Raw genomic sequence first — 10390 nt, forward strand, 5'->3', positions numbered from 1 at the left:
AAGTCCACTCCGACCAGGGAACTCAGGGTACCAAAACAAGATGCTAGGGCCTGGTTTGTGTCAGTGGCACTTTAAAAGGAATAAGAGAGGTTTGTTGTGTGTTAATTTTCCCCCCACAGGAAGCCCATTACCCTAACTCATCATCATTGTTCGCTCTGACTCATCCCCTGAGTATTTCAAATATAGGATTCCTGATAGTCGTGAGCTATTGCTTTTTTCCTTTCTTACCACTCTCTCCCAGGGCTGACGCTTTAGAACAGCACACAATAGCATAAACCTAGGGAAAGCATGGAAAATAGTCACTTGAAACTAGGAGGTAAAAAGAAAGCTGCTAGGAAGTAGACGTTCTATAACTTAAAAAATGCCTCTTCCAATTTTGTGAGAAACGCTAGCTAGGTTATTCCTGGGATTATTATACTGATAGATATATATATCATTGCTGCAGCAAAAAGCAATTCAAATAAAAGTCTAAATTAGCACTTGGTTCCATGAAAGAGCTTAAACCACCTTAACTCAGCTTTAAAGAAAAACAAAAACAAAAAACAAAGCAAGACAAACAAACAAAATACTGCATGAAAGCAAAGAAATACCAAACAGAATTCTTTCCTTCCCTCCCCTCACTAAAGATATGGTGAAGAAAGTAAACACAGGTTTCACATTTTAGAATAGATATAATAATCCACGTCTGTCCACTGAGCCATTTCTCTAGGAGGTTTAGGATGAACTGATGTGTGAGGCATTCTGACTAGCTCCAGGGAGACCCCACTGCTTAATCTGAGAGGAGCCCTTAAGTCCTACAGCACATCACATTTTCAGATGCGCTTCATCCTATGTATATAAAGGCCCCACACACACTTCTTTCTGCAGACATAAACTCCCAGACGATGCAGTGACACATTTCACGGTATTTGCCCCTTTTGATACCAAAACATCCATAAAACACAGTCATTCCTTCAAGAAGTTATCTTGGGCACATGCACGAGGTGGTTGTACGAATCCTGGTGATTTTACTGTAGTGATATTCCTCACACTTTGCCTCTGGTCCAGCTTCAGGAAAAAAGATAAGGGGAAAAGGATATAAATGCTCCAGTAGGCTGGGAATGCGAAGAGAATGGTCCACAGACATGGAAATTACTTGCTGATTCTCTTTACAAGACAGACTCGATTTGCATCCCATCTTGTTCTCCGTGTCTGTCACTTCTGACTATTTAACACTTTCCTGCATGATAAGGCTCACAAGGAGGAACTCCAAGGCTTCACCCCATTTCAGGTCTATTCCAGGCTTTTCTTTCAGTGGCAGAGAGTGTGGGGTAAGGATTTCGTTTGTAATCATATTTCTCAACTTGAAGATGTTGTTCCAAATACACCCTCTCTTTTAAAACTTTTCTGTGGATTCTTACTTAATCATTCCCATTATATCCTTTTGCTAGCAAATTTATTTTAAAGTGGTTCTAACAAGGGTAACTTTTTTTCCTTCTAACTTTAATAAGATGAACAATCCATTCATAAGAGGAAAGATCTTTACTGTTTCTTCCTGCCCTGTTCTCTCCTATTTCCAGTGTTCACTCCTGAATTTTCTCTTTCCATAAAAATGCTATATAAATCAGCCTTTTGCTTGGTGACATAGTCCTTCGTCCCCTGAAATAAAAGTCATCATGAAGTGTAGTGGGTTTAGCCCAAAGCATCTCCAGTAAGGAATTGGAAAGGAAAAGGAAGGTGTGAGTAATAAAACTGGAACTGCTCATTATTCAATCTCTGAGAATTAGGGACTATATTTTGCTGACCCAGTATTGATAGAAGAAATGGAGTACTAACAGAGGCCGCCTTGGAGGATCTGCTTTTCTCATCCACTTTTATAGGCTTGTAGGGGGTTCTGCAGGGTGAAAAATTTGAGAAGCTCCATCCTTGTCACATCTGCACTACAGAATCTACCAGCAAACCTCCCCACATCTGTAGACTATCCATCCATCCATACTGCGTATCACAGACTTAATGACAAATGCCAAGACAGTGCGATCAGCACGTCACTCTTATAAGAAGAGTCTCAGGGCTAAATCAGAATTATTTTTACAGGGTTGGAATATTTCATAACCCCAGAGAACACTAACTTTCACCAGATGTGTATGGAAAGCAAGCAAGCTGCTCTCTCCAAAGGAAAACACAATTTGCAATGACAAGTGCAAACTCTGCCTGTCTTTCCTCCGTGGTACCAAGATCCATGGAGTTTTGTGTAATTGTTGAGTTGTGTGAGTGTTTCAATCCTTGAACAATTATAATCTAAAACTAACAGTCCTTGAAAGCATTCTAATGCCTCCTTAACCACAGTTTTCTGCTTCAGTTTCCTGACTGCATGCTCTGGCCAACTGGATCACCATAATCCTACATTTTAACCCTCACTCTTTGGTAATGGCTGTTTACCAACATATTTTATGGAACGTGGTCACTTTACAGGAAAACCAAAAAATACCTGTACAATTTCACATTCTAGGGGGGCTATTTCATTGATACTATTCCCACCAAACAAATCTATTTATGCAAGCAGCAGTGTATTTGCTTACCTTAAACTTATATTTAACACTGCATCTCTGTGTGTGTGTATAGGTTAGATCACCATGGTTTTTAGGAGAATTTGTCTACAGAATTAAACATTTTTCACTTCTCTAGATATATTTTTAAGAAAAGCTTAGCCTTTCTGTACTCTGAACTGCAAATGAAATATTTATTTTAAGGATCCTAGGGCTGATTCTTTTAAAACAGTTTTTTATCCCCTTTAGTAATAACAGAGATGGTACCCACCTGACTTCCACCTTTTGTCAGATTTATGCCCACCACAGGAGTAGGATCAGAACAAACAAAAGACCTTGTTCTGTACTTTCTTCATTAATGAAGTTTTTATTGAATACCCAATACTCCAAGGGTTGTGCTAGATATTGGGTGTATTCATACACATTATGCCTTGTTCTTGCCCTTGGGAAGCCCAAAGTCTAGCAGGGGAGGCATGTATTGTTGTAATAGGGGTATGCATAAAATGCTGTAGAATATAGGGCTAAGGTTCTATACTATCATTCTTGTAACATCTTTGCTAGAGATGGAAAGAAACATACTTTCTGGAAAATATTTATATATTTTTTTCTTGCTTTTTACTTCCACCTTCAGTAAGCTGACTTTGTTTCTCTTCCTTGAAGCAAATGTCAGTCTACGCTGGTGTGTTTCTGTGGAGGGAGATGGGTTGACTCTTTAGGGGTGAGAGTAAATGATATCTGTCTCTAGAGAACTTTTGTGGAGGGTACATTCTCCCCATTCTTGTTTTAATTGTGCGTGGGGGGTTCTGAAAGTCCTCCTTTCATGGGTCAGAACTAAGTGACGACTCGGGGACCCTATTTGAGGTAGGAAACAGCAATCTCCACTTCTCCCCTCTTCCTTTTTTTTCAGTTCTCTTTCTTCGTGTATTGGTGACCTATTGCATGCCCTTGTTCTTCTAGATGTTCCTTAAGGGGTCTTTGTCATACCCCAGCTCCTCCTAAAACCCTACTGTGTCCTGATGAACCATTTTGACTCAATTTAGGAAGATCTCTGAGAATGGATGAAGGATATTTTTGAGTAATTCATTGACTCAAAGTGTCATGCATCTAAGTGAGGTCTCATGTCTGTGCTCTGGGGGAATTTTTCCAATCCTGAAAATCACACATTTCTCTTCTCTGCAGTAAGCTCATTCAGTTACAGGAGCTACACTGGGAAGCTCCAAGACATTCAGGAGTTAGGAATCAGGCTGGTGAATTCTTTCTTATAAAAAGTCTTGACAGCTTGTCCACCAACACCCGGTGTCCTTTAAATACCGCCTTAGCTACAATCCATCAAAACAGCATTGGGAATTGGGAAAAGCCTGCCAAAGGGAATTTGAGACACAGTGTATAGCTCTGCTACTCATTTTTCCTTAACCTCAAGGCTTGGACATAATTAGTCCCCCATTGTCCTAGAGGTCCCAAGTAGACCAAATAAAGAGTCTTCCTTATTCCTGCAGGTGCAAAGGTGGTTAAAGGAAGATGGTGTCGGCAAACTCAAAACTTCCAGAATGCTTGGAAGATAACTGAGTGCTATTTCATGTCTCTCATGCAGTTTGATAGTGTTTTCTTTAAAAAACACAGAGTCTGATTGAATTACTTCGATATACTGTTCTTGGGTCTTTTTTACCCTACCCCCATCTCCTCACCCACACTCTTACTTGTTAAGCCATCTAGTTTGCAGATTTTGCTTGTCCTTAGTTTTCATCCCTGCTTTCACAACTTCCAAATAGTTGAACCTCCTAAGGGAAAAAAAAAAAAATCACAAACACACACCTACACAAACTCTTTGTCAAAATAGTTTTGTTATTCAGGCTTCCTTTTTGACATTCTCCATACATCTCTGTTTGACAGGGAGAGACACATTTCCTTTTGAGTTGACAGTTATTTGAAGCCTTCATAGAAGGTTTTTATATTTAACTCTTTTTTTCTGTTTTTGAGTAACTTTTGTGTTACTTTCCACTAAGGTACTCTGAGGGAGGACAGAAAAGCACACTTTTTTTTTTTTTTTTAGTGAAATATCATACTTTGTAAGCAAATTATCTCTCTTTTATAATGTTTATAGTCTACAAATTGGCCGAACAGATGTGAGCAAAGATGGAGGCAAAAGTTGGTTTGGGTGTTTTGACCACACCCACTGGGAACAGGTTGAGGAGGAAGAGGGGACACATGGAGACAACTGATAACCTTCCTGCAAGAGGAAAGTCGCTGCTTCCACATGACTCACTGGCAGCAGCTCCTCCCACTCTCCTGGCTCCTAACTCAGGAGTCTCTTTAATGCACTTGGATCATCACCTTAGGGAAAGAGGCAATATCATGGGCTTTTCATGAAGAATTCTTTACTTAACTTGGCACGATATTTTTGACCCTTCCCAGCTCTACGTCAGCTACATCTTTTCTTTTTCTTCAAGATGTTTATTTCATCAGGAATTTTCCAGGATGCTTTAGAGCTATCACCACAATGATCTAACCAGCCCTGGTTGAATACCCAGATACAACTTTAAGGAAAAGGAACTGTCAGAAAGCTCCCTAGCTCCACTATCATGAATCAGCAGCTCCATGGGTAGAAGCCCTAAGGTCCTGAAATCAGCCTAGGGGGTCTTTCTCTCCCCTTCATTGGTCCTGCCATGCACAGGCAGGCCAGAATGATGTTGAGGTATGATACTCCCCACCCCTGACAGTGAACACTGCCAGGGACCGACCATCCAACACTATCTGGGAACACTGTTTTCTTCACCCTTCCCCAGCGATACAGGGGAACTTTGGCAAAATGGCAGGAGAAAATAAGAGAGTAATCCTAAGCCATGATCAAAGGTGAAGCTAATTGTTTTAGTGATTAAATCCTAGTCTTTATTTTCATGAGCATCATATTCTTCCATGCTTCTGATTCCAGCAGTAGCCTCAGAGGACGTGAAAACAGGATGCAACAGGATGGTTGTATTCCCCTGCAGACTCTTTGGAAGGCCTTCCCATAAGTAGAATTTTCAGTGACACCTTAGGGGGTAGTATGAATGAGCTTCTGCCTAGTCAGACGTTCCCATTATAGTCAACTCCATCCCCAAGTCTTCACAGGAAAGACTTCTCTTTGAATGGCAGTGCCAACCTGTGTAACCTTCTCCTGCCTTAAATACTCATGCAAAAAATACCAAACTTTGCTTACAACACCATAGTTATATGGTGAGAAGGACTTTGTATTTAGTGAGGTCCAGCATCAAGAATGTTCTCCTTCTGAATCTGGTAGTTGACAGGCCTCCTGATATGCTGTGCTATCTTGGGCTGTCACTTCCCTCGGAGCACTGGAGGAGGCTCAAAAGGTGCAGAGGTGTCATCAGGAATAAGAATGCAGGCTGAGGGAGGAACCACAAGTCTGCCTCCAGGATATGCTAGGTAAGGAGCCAGCAAACTTCTTCTGTATAGGGCCAGATAGTCAGTACTTTAGGCTTTATAGAACGGACTGTGTTGCAACTACTCACCTTTGCTCTTGTAGCAGGAAGAGGGCCATACATGGACAAAGAGGCGTGGCTACGTTCCAACAAAACTTTATTGACAAAAATAGGCAACAGGTCAGATTTCGTCTGTGGGCTGCAGTTTGCTGAGCCCTGTGATACCATGTTACAATGTCCACTTCAGATGGGAAATCAGTCTTGTTCTGGCATATAGTGGACATCCTTTTGGAAGAATGGGAAAGAGTAGGGAGATTATTTTTAACAAGGACACAATAAAATACAAAATAACCTCTTCAAAAATATAGATGTCAGATCCTTATTACGGCAAAAGCACAAAGCAGGTCACCTCTCTCTGTAGATCTCCTGGAGTCTAGCTTTTCCTTTTGACCTTCTCATTTTTGTTCCTGAAACAGAATCCCAAGTGATGTTGCCTCGTTCCAAGTCAGTTTTGTAGACCATGTAACATGTCTTAATACACTGTATGGGGAAAAATGAAAGTTAGCCTTAGATTTCTTTGTTTTTTATGGTTCCTGTTGTACAGAAGAAAGACTTACACTGTAAATAATGTATATTTAATAAAGAGAGAATTTTGTATGATTTTGTGTGGAAGACAAATGCCTCTTGCTGTGTTTTCTTGGGTTAATGAAGAGTCACACAATTAATCCCTTGGTGCCCATTCTTATTCCTTAGACCATTAACTCCCAGACAACATGACCTGTGGGGATTCTGGAGAAACATGAACCTCCCACTTCCTAGGTTTATTGATTTCACCAGGCTTAAAAGGGGTGCCATGGGCTCTCTGAGCCCTCAGCGGTTTTTACTGGCTTGTGAGCCTGGCTCAGATGTGTACAAGAGCAAGCTCATTGACTTGGTTAGAAGTCAATTTCAAGGCTCAGAAGCCACTCTGGTTTCAGGGATGTACATGAAACCTGGGCTGGGTGGGGGGAGCACTCCTAACCCTTACCCACTAACTCACAGAAGCCACTTGCTTCACCTTGCCTTGCCTTCCCTTTCTTCTCACAGTCTTTACTCCAGCTGTTTGAGATGCTAACCATGCATCGTCATGAAATGGAACTCACTTCATAGTGTGTTTATTAAGATTTCTATGTATGGGGTAGTCAGTCAACATACAGAAATTGAAAATGGACATAGATTTTCAACAGGACAGTATCATGACACCTTAGATTTAACTTTCTTTTTTTTTTAATTCATTTTATTGAAGTAGAGTTGACTTACCATGTTGTGTTCATTTCTGCTGTACAGCAAAGTGATTCCGTTATATATATATAGATGTATTCATTATTTTTCATATTCTTTTCCATTATGGTTTATCACAGGATATTGAATGTTGTTCCCTGTGCTATACAGTAGGACCTTGTATGATATAACTTATGTGTGGAATCTAAAACATGACACAAATGAAATTATCTATGAAACAGCCTCAGATTTAACTTTCAAAAACTCATCTAACTGCACAGTGGAGAGTGGACCCTAGGGAAACAAAAGCAGTAGAATATGTATAGTTGGTACGCATTTCAGAAGCCTGAGGGAGAGTATGGTGGCTGGGACCAGGGCTGTCATAACAGAGGTTGTAATAATAACTGGGTCCAGACAGAACCAAGAGGGCTTGCTGACAGATTAGAGGGAAAGTGTGAGGGAAGCAAAGAATCCAGAAAGATGAGAATATTTGGCTTAAGGAACTGAATGGATAGGAGCAAATTGTTTTGGTTTGGGGGAGGGTGGCTGTGAAGTGGGAAAAGTGGATAACAAATTCAGCTTGGGAATTGTTAAGTTTGAGATTCTCACTAGGCAACAAGTGTGGATGCAGAGCATGCATCTGGGTATATATGTCTGCAGTTCAGGAGTGAGGTCTGGTCCAGAGAGACACTTGGGAGATATATGTGTATGTATATGTATGTTTAGGTATGGACATATATGTGTGTGTGTGTGTGTGTGTGTGTGTGTGTGTGTGTGCATGTGTGCATGTATGAAAGAGAGAGAGAGAGAGAGGCTCATTGAGATCATCTAGAGTGTGAGTGTAACTAGAAAATAGAGCCTGGAACTGTGGTCTGTCAGAAGAGGAAGGGCCACACGTGAAGAAATGAGGAAAACCAGATGAGTACATTGGAACCCAGAAAACAAGAGCTTAATCAAGAAGAAGTAGACAATCCTTCAACGCTACCGAGAAACTAAGTCAGATGAGAATAAATAAACATCTTTGGCCTTAACAATATGAAGGCATCCATGACCCATTTTCAAGCCACTTGATGAAGAAGTGGGAAGGAGATTCCATTTGGAATCATCTGACACCATGGAGAAGGCAGGGAACAACAGGGACCAAGGCTCAAAGGAGTCTAATAAGGTGGACATGCATGAACTTGGAGCCAGGCCCACCGGGGCTCAAATCACATAAAATCCCATTCTCTAGTTTTGTGCCTTAAATAAATAAACCACTGTAATCCTTACTTTTTTCAGACGTAAAAGGAGAAAAACAAAAACAAAAAGCTTCACAGATCCTGAGGAATAAATGAAACAATACGTGCAAACCACGTAGCCAGGTCCGTGGTCTGCGGAGCCCTCCATAAAAGCCCCCTGTCTTTATCACCTTACCACCTCCTAACCCGTAGGAAACAATGGCACGTGTTGCACAGAATTTAATAAAGGGAGACACAGACAAGGCAGGGGTGCTTTGTTTGTCAAGGGTGGACAGGACTAGGAAGATGTCTTGCATCGTAGCTGTAGCTCTGCCAACGATGAGCTTTGGAGGTGCCCCAGCCCTCGCCCCCCAAAAGAGAGTCCATGATTCTAAATACTGAAATGAATCAGGTATCTTAAAAGAAAGTTTTGGAATACGTTTTGCTATCAGAGGAACTGATTAGAGAATTTTTGGCTAGACAGTCTTGCCTTCAAATTCCAACTCTTGTAATCAGTAGCTGAGGGAAGGTAAATAAATAAGTCCATTCACATCATATTGAGTGCCTCATCACTCAGTAGATTTTAAAACAATACTCATGTACTAAAAAACATATGTTTTCCTACCTTCACATAATCGGAGGGTACAAGAAGTTAGTGAAGGACTCTGTAATCTTAACCTCCTGTTCATGTCTTCATATCTGCCTTTGGTTTAAGGCTATGAAATTAAAGAGGGGAAAAAAGATGGCTCTCAGTCCAGACATATAATAGGTGGGGGAAAAAACTCTCATGCTATTTTTAATAATAAATGTTTAAACGATATATGAATCGATTTTATTTTTCATGACGCTTTAAAAATACATTTCCAAGGGCATCAATTTGATCCGGTAAATGATCTCTCAGAATCTGCACGTCTGAGCCAGGCTGAAAGCACTTTGAAGGCGCGCCAGCCATGGAGGAATGCAGTTCTGACACCAACACCCACCGGGCTGCTGAAAGACAAGTCTGGAATATGAAATCCATCCGTGGGGAGGAAACATGAGCACTAATGACAGCGCTGACTAGTTGAAAAGGCAAATCCAGTTCAGCCACATCCTCTGAGAGCCCCAGCTGTTCAAATGAGCCTTAGAGAATTAAAGGCTGTCATAGGGCATGTCTTTCACTGAAAGGAGGAGAAATGCCATCATCCCAGAGTGCACGAATATGCTTCCTGGAAGAAAGGGCTGGCGCAAAAGCTCTAGCTTCCCTGAAACTTTGGTTTGGAAAGTGTGACAACTTGTCCTTGGCTCCCAGGGCCCTTTGTTGTGTGCAAAGCTCTCATTGAAGAGCTACAGGCTTTCTGAAGAGAACTGGCATAAGTCAAATATTCTCATGCAGTAATAAGGCAATAATAAAAAATTACCCTTTCTCCCTCATTCATTCAACAAACAGTTGTCAGCTCTTTTGATGTGGATTTTGAGTGAGATGATGAGAATAATCACATAAGAGGACATGACATCTACTGGCAAAGGCCCTATGGGTCTAGCTGGGGAGGCCAGCAGGTAAGTGACAAGCTGTAGAGCAGGTACTATAGAGAATGGCCCAGAGTTCTAATTAGCACAAATAATAAGGGAGCAGGCATTTGACCAAAAAGTGGGTGTTGCTTCATTCGTGTCTAGACCCTCAAAGGTCTAGAGAATGATTAAAAGTTAAGTTTGAAATGAAATACAAGAGGGCTTCCCTGGTGACACAGTGGTTGAGAGTCCACCTGCTGATGCAGGGGACACAGGTTTGTGCCCCAGTCCAGGAAGATCCCACATGCCGCGGAGTGGCTGGGCCCATGAGCCATGGCCACTGAGCCTGCGCATCTGGAGCTTGTGCTCCACAACGGGAGAGGCTACAACAGTGAGAGGCTCGTGTACCGAAAAAAAAAAAAAAAAAAAAAAAAAAAAAGGAAAGGAAAAAAAAATTTGAAAAAAAAAACCCAGCCAA

The sequence above is a fragment of the Neophocaena asiaeorientalis genome, unplaced genomic scaffold (genome assembly GCF_003031525.2).
Source record: "Neophocaena asiaeorientalis asiaeorientalis breed wild unplaced genomic scaffold, Neophocaena_asiaeorientalis_V1.1 scaffold187, whole genome shotgun sequence".
Taxonomy (NCBI): Eukaryota; Metazoa; Chordata; class Mammalia; order Artiodactyla; family Phocoenidae; genus Neophocaena; species Neophocaena asiaeorientalis.